Source organism: Crotalus tigris, unplaced genomic scaffold (genome assembly GCF_016545835.1).
Source record: "Crotalus tigris isolate CLP2741 ecotype Arizona unplaced genomic scaffold, ASM1654583v1 scf7180000017601.7605149639:7615979, whole genome shotgun sequence".
Lineage (NCBI taxonomy): Eukaryota > Metazoa > Chordata > Lepidosauria > Squamata > Viperidae > Crotalus > Crotalus tigris.
The window spans coordinates 791,283-804,328 of record NW_024096505.1 but is presented as its reverse complement, the minus strand read 5'-3'; the positions used below and the strand labels follow the sequence as shown (position 1 = coordinate 804,328).

Here is a 13,046-nt window from a genome sequence, read left to right as displayed (position 1 = left end):
TAATACTATTTCTGCAATGAATATAGACAGATATTGAATACTTCAATGAGACTGTGCAATCATGCTTGTTAGCTTTAATCTTGTTAGCCCACTGCCCCGGCCAGTTTATCTTGTGGCCATAGACATAGATAAAGGTAGTTTTTTCACTATGATGCAAAACATAACCAAAAAGAGTGATTGTCCACAAGGGGAGCATGCAACAGGGATAACCGAGAAAATTAGGTTTTATTTATTTTAACACAGCATTTTCCTATCAGTGAAAAGCCACATTTAAAGTAAATTACAAATAATAATCACTTTAAGGAGGATTCAGAGAAATTGGAACAAGTTCAGAAAAAGGCAGCTGAATGATTAGATAACTAGAAACTGTGAAAGAAATGGAAGGAGCTGGCTATGTTTAACCTTAAAAAAAAAATAACTGAGGGGAGATATAATAACATATTCTTCCAATACCTGAATGATAGTCACAGAGATAAAGGTCAAATTTTGTTCTTTTTTGTTGTAGAGTGCAGAAAACAAAATAATGTATTTAAATTATATGGAGGCAAAGTGTGATAGAAGGTTAGGAATAGTAAGAACAATTTTGTTGGAAGCTGAATCTTTCAGTGTGTGATTGTAAGTGTTCCCCAGAGTTTCTCTCTTTAGCAATAATTTATGAATCATATTTTATATCATAACAGAAAGGAGATTATTTTTTATTGTAAACAGAGTCTAACCCCACCTAACTACATTTTGTCAGAAAAGGAGTCCAAGAACATGTACTCTGTGTATATGTGTTTGAGACAAAAGGCAGAAATAAATGACCTTAGATTAGAAATTTCTTAGACAAAAATAGGCAGAACAATAGACAAAGAGGGGACATAGAGTTAATCCTTCTTGATTATAATCATAGTGCCTTCATGGGCCGTAGATCAAGAAAAACCTGAAGAACCAGTGTCATTGGATTTGGACTTCCAGCAGAAGAAGAGAGGTGTCTGGTTCCTTTTTACTGGGTGTATTCAAGTGGAGGTTGGGCTGCTCTGACTCAGATGCTTGCATTGGATTTCTACAGCAAGCAGGAGGCTGGGCTTCATGGCCTTCTTCCAATTTCATAACTGTATGATCATTACAAATTAAAAGTGTTCAAAATAGGGGATGAAAGCTGAAATAACTAATATAACAGATCTGAATAAAAGATCCAGCTAAAGTAAAATCATTTTAACAACTTGTTCAAGAAGGGTCTCAGAAATCAAATCTGACTCTCAAAATGTTTAAGAATATAGGGAACGTACTTACATTTATACTTTGGGGCTCTACTTTTAGTTTTTCCATTTTTATTGAAAGTACGAGAATCTGAACTGGAAAGACCTTCTGCATCTTAAATAGTCATTGAACTTTGGTTCAGGTTTATGGATTACTCTAATTCCTGGCCATTTAAGGCTTTTCTGTTACATTTATGTATTTATAAAATTTATTAGTTTAGAAACATAGGTAACGTATTATGTTTTAATGTGCTTAAATTTTACATTTAAAAGGATACATTTATTGTATCATTTCTCTTCTTCTGAATCAGAATGAGAAAGGATCTGTCCACAACTTTAAAAAAAGATACTTGAGTTATTGCTCTAAGACTATTTTCTGTATCATGTAAACCTGGTCAGCTAAAAAGTAATAAATATATCTACAATATTCTACTTAAAATGAATTTCATCTTTTATTAGTAAGTCTTATAAAAACTCATAAATACTATCATAAATTGTAAATTATAGTATAGTGGCTAGTATGTTGGACTTGGACTAGGAAGGACTAAACTCAAATCTTCGATCAGTAATAAAACTCATAGAATAATTTAGGGGCATTAATCATCTTACCCTCATTACCATGGTTTTTAGCTGCTTGAAGGTCCCAGTGAAGTAGACTGGCACACAAGCGTTCATGAATCATTTTGTATCACACCTAGTACAAGCATACCTGGTAGATGGAGAATAAGCATAATAAGCAAGGAGTTATGCATTTGGGCAGCAATCAACCAAATCTTTAAGAACAGCATTCCTCAATCTGCAAGCTCTCCAGATGGTCATTGTGACAATTCTGGAATTCCATATGTGATCCTGATGGAGAAAGTGAGATCTTCCAATATTGAATGCTGATTACAGTTTTTAAAGAGCCTCCAGATATTTCTGTGTATTTGTTGTCGTTCCAGTGCAACTGATGACTATGAATGTTTGCAGCAAAGTCATCCCCAGAGCCTGATATTCATGAAAGGAAAATGTTTAGGATCAGGTGCAGAATATTTTCCTAGAGTTGGACAATTGTTAATTCATTTGACTATGAAACCATAGCTAGTGACAAATGAGCTTTTCTCCACTGAATCTGAGACATTCTCCAAAAAACTGAATGGACAATTTTTCCAAATTTCTGAAGTAAGAATAAATTATCCCATAAAATTATCGATCAATTGCTAAAGATGAGACTTCTTATTAGGGCTGAATATAACACCATTATGAAAAAACAAGTTAGGAGAAACTGCCTTATGATGTCTTCCCTTGAGGTTTACCTGGAACACAGAAAGATTACAGAGCAGAGATAATATACAATGAAAGCTAGATCATTCAAACAATCTTTGGTACTTTGCAGTTAAATTAAATCGTGAGCATTTCTCCAAAATTCTGTTGTCGATGGCAGAGCATAGTAGCAGTAGTATTCTCTGTCAACATCCCCCCTTCACTCTAAAATTCCCTGCCCATATTTCCCAGTCTCAAGAAGCCCAGTGAGTTTTCTAGGATTTAAGTGAAGCGTGAGAAGCCAGGGAGGCTGCATATTGTGGCTAGAAAATTGTACAATGAAAAACAGCAATCCACTTACCTCATAAACAAATGCACAACTGACTTACCTACTGCTGCTGATTATCTCCTGTCTGGGTTGTTTTACTATTTGCTACTACAGAGATTCTTTGTCTAACTTTGATTTAATATCAGAACGCTATATTAGGCTACATATATTTGGCAGGAAAGTCTGTACATATAATCAACAGTGTGGAGAAATTATTTATGTTTCTGGTGAATCCCCAATGCTGCTGCACAGAATCTAGCCACCTGCGCCATGATCACTGTCTGCTCATCCTTAAGCAGCCACTGGAGATAAATAATTTCTGAACAACCAGGATACCTATCAATTATGGGGAGGATATGGTTTATCTGAATAGCTCTAGTATAGAAGGAACATCGAAGGAGTATGTTAAGTCCTTCGTTCGCGTGCGAATAATGAAGACACATGGCGATGCTGAACAAACACTTTATTCTCCTTCTACAACAACGAAGCAAAAAGCAAAAGGCATGCAGGCCTTTTTATATGGCCAGAAACCCGGACAGTGTCAACCAATAGGAACAGAGCATTTTCGCGCCTTGCGCATGCGCCTAAGGCTGGCGCCGCTCTGTCTGGTCCCGGGCAACTTTTGGAATGCCCGGGACCAATGCAACATCCCGAGCCTGCTTTTGCAGGCTCAGGACACAACAGAGTATGTGTCCAATGGTCTTCACCTCTCCTGAGCCACAGGAGCAGAGTCTTTCAGACAATGATGTCTTTTTATACTTGCTGTACAGGCCAGCCGATAGAAACGCATGGCACCGTGCAAGCAAGAATGCTTTCTGGTGGTTTACTGACTCCAACTGACTAAGATACCTGGCAGGTGTAACCACATATCTGGAGCCAGAAACAGCAGAGTTATACCTAAGTCCGCTTGCCTCTCAATGTTCTCTATCCTTTGACGCAAGTTTTGTTTTGGTCGTAGTCCAATTTGAGAATTGAGGCTGACGAGAAGCCTAGTTTGGCAAGGTTGGACTCGACTGCCTTGATCCATGAAGAGGAGAATTTATCTTGAAGATTAATGGAGCAAGGTCTTGCGGAAAGCAATTAAGCCTTAGTCATATGTTTAAAGAAACTATACAGATTCTTGCTTTGACTTTTATCAATCCTGTCTCCAGGCGCAGAAGTGCATTTGGGACACAGTACGGCATCTGGAGAATTGTTCTGATAAATTTGGATTTAACTCTTTCCAGTGGTGTAAAACACAAAGCTGAGGGTCTGCGCAAGGTCCCTTAGAGAAGCTGTGCTAGCGACTTGGCCAGAAAGAGCTTAATTGCAGCTGGAACATAGTGTCCTCTCTTTGTGTGGAAAAATTTAAGAATGGCATTCACTGATCGTTGACCAGAGGCAGCACATATTCTCCATGGGCCTTTTGTGAGCCAGTGGCATGGATGACCACCCCTAGGTACTTAAAGGTGGTTACCTGCTGTATTTTGTGGCTATTTAAATACCATGAGTACCATTTTGGCCTTTTTGCAAAAGCCATAACCTTTGTTTTTTCATAATTTATTATATTTGCAATACTGGACAAGGGCTCGCAAGGCTCTTTTAAGGCCAACTGGAGTCCTGGAGGGAATCACAGTGTCATCTGCACAGAGCAGCAGAGCAATGCTTCAATCACTTATTTATGGGGGGGGTGGTAATTTGGATTATTTAACCATTTTACCATATCATTTATGTAAAAATTGAAGAGCAAGGGGGCCAAAATGCGCCCCTGTTTAACCCCCTTTTGAGTTTCAACTGACCTCTAGAGAGACCCTTGCATATTACACCTCACCTTGAGGGATGTTTTGGTATGTAAGGCATGTAACAGATGGAGGAGTCTGTGATCAATTGAGGCAGCTTCCAGCTTCTCCCATAGCTTAGTCCTTGTAACCATGTCAAAAACTGCCTTAAGATCTATAAAGGCAGTGTATAATGATACAGGTCTATCTGATGCATATTTTTCAATCAAATGATGAAGAACTAAGCACTGATCTATGATGCCTCTCCCCTCTCTAAACCCGACTTATTCTTCGGCAATAAGGTTTTCAAGATCCAGCCACTCCTTTAATTTATCTTGAAGGTGTTTGGCATAGAGTTTGCTGATTATATTTATTGGTCTGTAGTTGGCAGGGTTGTCTCTCTTTCCCTTTTTATAAATTGGGACCACAATTGCCAAGCCCCAATCCTCTGGGACATGGCCGGTAGAGTCAATAGAGTGAATAGCGCTGCCAGGACAGGTATCCACCACTCCATATTATTCTTTAGTAATTCGGCCAAAATGAAGTCCGCTCCTGGAGCCTTCCTGATCCTGAGTTGGCCAATGAGGGATTTAATTTCAGACTCTGAAACTGGAGGCCACTAAGGTAAATCCTTCATTATAGACCTTGTACTCTTGCTGGAGGAATCTTCATATATTCTCCGAAAATGAGTTCCCAGGTTATAGGAGATATATGACAGTCTAATGGGGTATAGATTCTTTCAGAGTGGCAAGCTATTAGATGCCAAAATAAAGAGGAGTTCTTTTGCATTGCTGCCACAATGAGTTGTTTCCAGGAAGACCTTGTGTCTTGTCTATTCTTGAATGCAATCAATGGCTTGAATTGTTTTTTAAGTGTAAGTAACTGTTTAAGAATTGCTTTATTGCCATATCCAGTCTTGCTTTTGTACTCCTGGTATGCCAAGTTAAGGGCTTTCTTGGCTTCTACGCAATCCTTATCAAATCATGGTTTGGAGGTGGTACAGGATCTCTTAACTGAGAAATTTCGGTCATGTGCTAATAATGGTTGTAGCTCATAAACTAAACTTTTATATAGTTCTAATAAGTCTTGAGTCGGGTTGGCTGATATAAAGGCTGTGCGGATTTTTTGAAAATTATCCTCTATTAGGGCTCTTCTTACCTTCTGATCAAGTTGTTGGGTCCATTTGTTAGGCCGGCTGTAGAGATTGCAGGGATAAAATGGTCCTTGGAGGGTATCTGCCTGATAAAGGGCTTCATATATATATACACAGAGGAAGATGATCACTTTCTAGATAAGGCAGGACTTCAAAATTTTCTATATAATATACTAAGTCCATAGACATTAAGATGTAGTCAATGGTGCTAGTTTTGGACACTGCCATAAATGTAAATTCGCCAGGATAGTCACCAGGCCATGAGCCGTTAGATATGAAGAAGTTAAATTTATTTGCCAACTTGGCAAGACAGAGGCCAGCATAGTTAGCTCTAATGTCTTTAAAGAGTGGGGTGTATGAGTGGGGCGTTGGTTTGTATAGGGACCTCCGATGGTGGCTATTGATGATGTTTCATGAATAATGTATAATTATCTGGTCCCAACCTGGCATTAAAGTCTCCCCCTAGTAGGACCCTGACATTTGGGTGTGCCATGAGCTGTTTATTAATGTAGTGCTTCAACTCCAGCCATATAGCAGTGGTTTCAGCTTTTCTTAATGAAGGAGGGAGAAAAACATTAATTATCAAAAGCAACTTGAGGAGAAGGGCCATAGCTGAATGGTTTAAAGGGGAAATGTGTGGACTCTGCTCTCAAATTGGTAGAAATAAATATACCCAGCCTTCCTTTCAGTCTCCCTGGGCCTCTGTCTGGCCTTGCTTCCAGCTTATATGAATAATAGCCATTAAGCAGGAAATCATCAACAGTCCAAGTCTCCTTCATCAATATAATATCCTTACCTTTTATAGGATCAGAGTGATTAAGGCCTCTAAATCGATACCACCCAACTACATTCCATGAAATGATGTTTAAAGTGTTTTTCTTGCACTGGCCTTCATATAGTCAGTTCAAGTTCTCCATAGGGGCACTTGTTGGAGGATAGTTATAATAATTGTTATTTGATGCATTACATCAGACATGTCAAACTCGCGACATCACGTGATGTCGTGCAACATATTGGGATGGTTTTGCCATTGCCGGCAATGGGGTGGGCGTACCTTCCAGGTGATGCATCAGGCCTGCAGGCCGGCAGTTTGACATCCCTGTATTAGATTGAGTAGTTGTCAATGCTTCTTTTAAACCATCCAGTCTCTGTGTATTATTAACTTGCTCAGGTTCTGGCAATACATCGTTAAAGTCTATCAACATTTCTTCTGGCAAGCCGTCAGCAGAATCAGTGACTGTGGGTAACTCTGTTTGTGGATCACTTCTCTGTTTTTTCAAGGTCGATTCAGCTGCCCCTGCTTCAAACTTATCAGGATGAGGTCTGTTGCCGCTTGGATTTAAAGCAATAGTTCCCTCATGGAGAGACTGAACCAGGAGTGGGTGCAGGTTCCCTGAGCGGAAGACACGTATTGGAAATATTGAAAAACTGCTTCTAAAAAGCATTGAAGGAATTATGGATTGTTTGAAGGATAACAAAATTCACATACATTGCCTTCTTGCTGGCAACCACTCTGCATGTAATAAATCAATTTGAGTATACTCGCAGCGGAGCAGCTGGCTCAGAGACTGCCTAACAGCTTTTCTATCACTCCAACATCCTCCATTCCTTCTGTTGTTGTAGATTTGCAAAGTAACCTGGTTGGTCTGTAATCTGAGGTTATAACGGTCACCTCTAGAACTCTCTGATTGTTTTCTTTGTGGATATTCTTTCCTCTCTTGTTTATAGAAGGGAGAGAGGGGCCTATTCTAGTTTCTATTTCTGCATTAGCCATCCCATGTTTATCATTATGTGTCCTCCTGGGTCCTTCTGCAATGTTTGTTTGACTGCTGATAAACTTTGCAAAAGACTCTTTCAAGCAGTCAGCCTTATTTGTGACAATTGATAAAAGTTCATAGATTGAATTTATGGTTTGAGCTGTGAACAAACGTTGTCTGGAAAGGAGATCTGTTTAATTTTCCCTTACTAAGTTTGTTACTATCCCATTCTGTGCAGGAAAAGCAGGTGCTGAATTCCAGGGAGGAGAGCTATTTTCTGTGAGAGAATCAGAGAGTTCTATATGCTGTTTGTTTTCAAGTTCAGTTTGTAAATCCCATTCCAATGAGTCACATACAGATGAGTTACTTGCCGGAGCCCTTCCATTTTCTGATGCTTTGGTGGCTTGGAAGAACTCTGTGCTTGCTGAGTGAACACACTGTCTTTCTGCTTTTCCCCATTCTTGGTAATCCTGAATGTGGGTAAAACAATGGTAGCCTCTCCAGTATATATCCTTTATAAAAAGTCTTTGACTATTATAAAAAGTCAAACAAGGGTTAAAACAGATTTAAAAATATGTCAAAAGTGGGTTAAAATAGGTCAAAATGGGTTAAAAGTAGGTTAAATGCAGTGTTAAAAGGGTTAAAAAGTTAAAATAAAAATAAAATAAAATAAAATAAAAAAGCTTTTACTTTTGGAGGAGCTCTTTACAGCCTTTGCTGCCTGTCCACCATCTTGGCTCCTCCTCCCCAATCCAACTGGAGGTCGAGAAATAATGATTTTATTAAGTGACAGTTGTACAATATTACTGTACAACTGGACTCTTCCAGCTGGGAAAGGGTCTCATGGCAGTTCATTGAGTTGGATGTCTTGAACCCATGGAGTCAAGCAGGATTAACTCAAGTGTTCTGTTTGAGTAGAATTCACCCTCTTCCAGGTTGGTAAGATTTGGAATTTTTGGGTACATGGCTACAGTGTACAAAAATAAGTTCTGCTTATTTTGGAAGCACCACCTTTTCTGGTGAAGATGAAGGCAATAGAAAGTTTTTGTGGGAGGCTACCAACACAGACATTTTGAATGCTTATGAATAATCAGTTTTGTTTTCAGTTTGTTCAAAAATAACATAGTGGTGCTTACTGATGTGAAAGGAGTTACCAGTTCACTTGTAGCTTATTCACGGGACCGTGGGAAAATGACTCAAAGTTGTTTAGCTTAAGGGATGTAGTCATGCGCAACCAGTTAGCATGCTGGTGGAGGAAGCTGAAGTGTTTTAAATAAGGAAGATGTGAATCATCATGATTCTTCAAAGATAAAAACTTTGGATCTCTCAAAAACATGGACAGCCTCTATGTTACAATTTCAGATCTACAGGTACACATTTTAGATTATTAGGAACCACTTCCTCCCTTAAGGCAATTTCAGATTTCTAATATGAAGTGTTTGATTTGAAACATTAAACTGTTTGGATACTTTATGGCCTGCAATATCTTTTTTCTCCAGCAATATCACTACATTTGTTTCAATGTTATGTAATTTTAAATCCGATGTAACTAAATTAAATATCTTTAATAAGATCACTTTCCTTAAGAAGTAAGTTGGTTTGAGGTGGGATGCGGTTTGGGGGGAAATGGGCGGGCAAGACCGAATGTGGCGTGTATCAATTTGTTTTATTTTTTATCTGAAGTATTTGTAAGATTGTTATGTATTGTAAAGTTGAAAATAAAAATTTTTACAAAAAAAATAAGATCACTTTCCTTGTAATAAATACCTTTTCATTTCATTCATACAAAGTTTTAATTAAGCTGCATATTTTGCAGAGTCTCTGAGTCTTTACAATAAGATTCGGAGGACTTCAACATCTCAGTAGAAGGGAAATTTGTAAATAATGGATGCATTCTCCAGAAAGAGTGTTCCTCCTCCTGACTTGTTACTCAGGTGTTGACCTATGCCTTTGGTCAAGCACAACACAGGCATAGATGTTGTCTATTATGTAAGAAGTAGTTGTAAGACAATACAATAGTGGTGGCATGTACCTTCAGGTTCGATATCAGGAGGGAACTGGCTCCAGTTCTTCAGCAGTTAGTTAGTTAGTTAGCCAGCTCCTCTTCCTCATAGCTCAAAGCTATAATCATTTAACTTCACCCTTAAATAAGGACTGCAGCTATCCTCATCAATAAAACTTCTGTTGACTCAAGGCTTAACTTCCTTCTTCTACAAAATGTGGCATCAGAACTGGAGAGATATGGAAAATCTGTATTAAGGGGGGTGAAAGAAAACCCACAGTCATCTTGCCATCTAAAAGACTTCAATTTGTTTACTGCAAGGGCTTGGTAGGATTGCCAGGCCTGAGAACAGAATTTTAAAACGAGGCTGGGAGCTGAGAGGATGCAGGGACTCAACAGAACCCCTTCAGTGGACAGATGTGGTAGGAGGAACTGACAGTGTCATTGTTCCTGGCCAGCAGTGAGCTGTTGTTCATGTCTGCTATTTGCCCTTTTTAAAGATAACTTCATTAGATTTTTTTTTTAAAGTGGAAAGATCAAAAACTAACAAAAATTAATGACTGAAAAAAGTAAAAAAGTAAAGAATGAAAGAGCAAAGCCAAAAGTGCAGAAAGAAAAAGAAATGCAAAGAAATGACCTGATTTTCTTTTACAACAGATATGCATACATTTACATTAACCTCTTATTCTAAGTTGACAATGGAACTTTCAATTTTTCTGTTATCTACTATTTTTTTTCTAATTATCAAACCTATATATTATAATTTAATTTTACTGCAGAAAATCCAAAAGGGGTTTCCAATCAGCATTACAATTAATCAATGTCTTTTCTGTAATCAAAGTTGTCAGTTTTGCCTTTTCAGCCAATTCCATCAACTTCACCATTCATTCTCCCATTGCAGGTTGCATGAAAACTTTCCACCACTGTACTGATAAAAGTCCTGCTGCTATTATCATATAAATATGTTGTATATATTTGTATAGACCAAAGTTTTTAGCCCATCTTATCATACATTCTTTCACTTGTTCATCTTCTGTTTCAAATTTCAATAACATTTATACTTTTTAGCAATAACAAGGTCATCATTCGTATATAATTCTTACCTTATCTGGACTAATGCTTTCTCTATGGCTTTAGCATTTGCAAGACACCATCCTTTTAAAGCGCAGTTTTGGTTTCAACTCTGTCTTCTTTCACCTATTCCTTTTTTCCACAGTCCGAGCATCAAAAATATGTCAAGCCGTTCTAAATTTAGATCACAAGTGTGTTCCTGTCCCATCTCCGCTAAACTAAATAACTGGATGAACTGACTGGGGGAAAAAGATACCTTTCATGAAATGTTTTGTATCAGTCATATTTGCTTAGGCTAACCCACACCAACTTACAACCACTTGATTTAATTTTCTTACCCATGTGTAGAAGCTTATGAATGGAATGTAGAGTAGGGAGAATAACAAAAATCAGTTTGATCCTTGGTGACCACGAGGTTCTCTGGTGCTGCCTCCTGCACTAGGGAAGCAGAATCTATTAAATAGGTCTGTCCCTGGTGGGGGACAGGATAGATGCTGATGGATTCCAGAGGATTATTTCTTTTTTTTTTTTAAAAAAAGATTTAAATTAAAATTTTGTCAAAGAATATAAAAACTAACACAAACTAATGAAGGATAAAAAGGCAAAGGAAGAAAAAAAGAGAGAAAAGAAGGTGCAGAAAAAGAGAGCTAAAAGAAATAAAAAGTATCTTCAGTCAACTGTAGTGCCTATGAGGGGGAGGGACTGTCTGTGGAAATGTAGGCGAGAGTTGCCTTTTTCCACAAGCTCTACGTGGTAACTTTGTTTTTTTTTCATCCATGTATTAAAAGTCTGCTTTATAAACCGTGTAACCAGTATAAACTAGCTGAAGTATTCTTATTGGTGTAATGGGATACATATCAAAGAATAAAAATGAATATGCGGTTTCCATAATAACATGTATTTATAGTATTAGCTACTTTTAGTAAAAGTATTTAGAGAGTGAATTTATATAAATTATGACTAAACACTAGATACAGATTTAAAATAAATGCTTGATATGTTGGTAACAAATCTTATGCATATTTACTCAGAAATATATAGGTTATATCCAATGCAAAAATACTTTTCTTATCACAATTATTTTAAAGCTAAGCATATAAGATGAGGGGAAAAATAAGTATTTGTACACTTTTACCTTGCCTTACTGAATTTATTTATATTAAATATTTTATGTTCCCTACTTAACTCCATAAAAAGATGGATCAGACTTTCTTATGTTGTTCAATAAGGACAGAAATATTTCCTGAGAGAAATACTAACACTGATCACTGCATTCAGCTCAGCTGCCTGAAAGGATTCCACTCCACAGGAGCCAGGAATTTAGGGGCTTGGGCCACAGGTATATAAGCACACATCATTTGTTACTAAGGGTCTTAAGCTGTCGTCATTCTGTGCCAGCCTGTGATCCTGACAGCTGAGTCCGGAGAATCTGAGGAGGAGAAGGGGCCTGGGGAGCCATCAGAGTTGGGGGAAGGCTCTGATGAGCTCCAAGACTTACATTCCAGTGAGGAACCTGTCCCTTCCGTTCGTGCTCAGGATGAGATGCAGCTGGGTGCGGAGGCCGGGCCGGACTCGGAGGATGCACAGCTGGCGGAAATGAGAGACGCCTGCAAACGAACACAAGCTAGGAGAGTAAACCAGAGAGAGGCAATGGGGTGACTCCGGAGAAGGCATTGAGAAGCCATGCCTTGAGGACTGAATTACAAAAGGGGAATGTGTAGGCAGTGCTGGTTGCTGAAGGCAACTGTTGCAAAGTACTTCATGGGATCATGTTCTGTTGGTATTGCTGGTGACTAATTCTCTGTTTTGCATTGTGTTTCGGGTGGACAATTTCCTCCATTTGGATTGTGTTTTATTGCTTTTGTTTTTGGACCATTTGGCAAGTTTGTTACCAATATTAAAAGGGGTTGTTTTCTTCTGAGTCTCCAGCCTATTTTCTCAAAAGGGGTTTTGTCCTTGTGCATTTAACAAGGACAGTCATAGGCTGGGACAGAACATAAGCACTCTGCTCTGGTAATAAGTGTTAAGTCCTCGAAACGAAGGCGAAGGATGAAGACACATTTCTTCAGAACAACTCTTTATTGTGCTTTTAGCCAAAACTCCAACAACGAGCAAAGGCACGCAGGCCTCCTTTTATACACCCAGATCCCTGGACATAATGGCAACATAGTCAGGCACTTTTCGCGCCTTGTGCATGCACGCAAAGCTGGTACCACTCAGTCTGGTCCCGGGCAGCTTCAGCAAAACCTGGGACCCTTGCAACGTCCCGAGCCTGCATTTGCAGGCTCAAGACACAACGATAAGCATCTAGATTGGGAACAAATTTTAACCTGAAGAGACAATAATTTTCAGCAAGCCTGTGAGTTATCGCTTGACAGAAGATCAAAGCAGACTGCCTAACTAGGATAGATATGGAAGCTGTGTCTCTCTGTGTATGTTTAATATGTGAGATGAAGAGCCAAAACTAAAGCTGGTTTTTCCATATTCCTCAATGC

General features: G+C 38.6%; 1 long non-coding RNA gene across 1 annotated transcript; it reads right to left on the bottom strand.

Annotated features, from left to right (window-relative positions):
• Positions 1-310: 310 nt before the first annotated feature.
• Positions 311-12,254, bottom strand: LOC120319231. The gene is made up of 5 exons (XR_005559714.1): positions 12,050-12,254; positions 10,890-10,989; positions 10,584-10,790; positions 1,851-1,950; positions 311-1,094 (listed from the first exon to the last, which is right to left on the bottom strand). It is a non-coding gene; the product is annotated as an uncharacterized LOC120319231 (long non-coding RNA).
• Between the last annotated feature and the right edge of the window lie 792 nt (positions 12,255-13,046).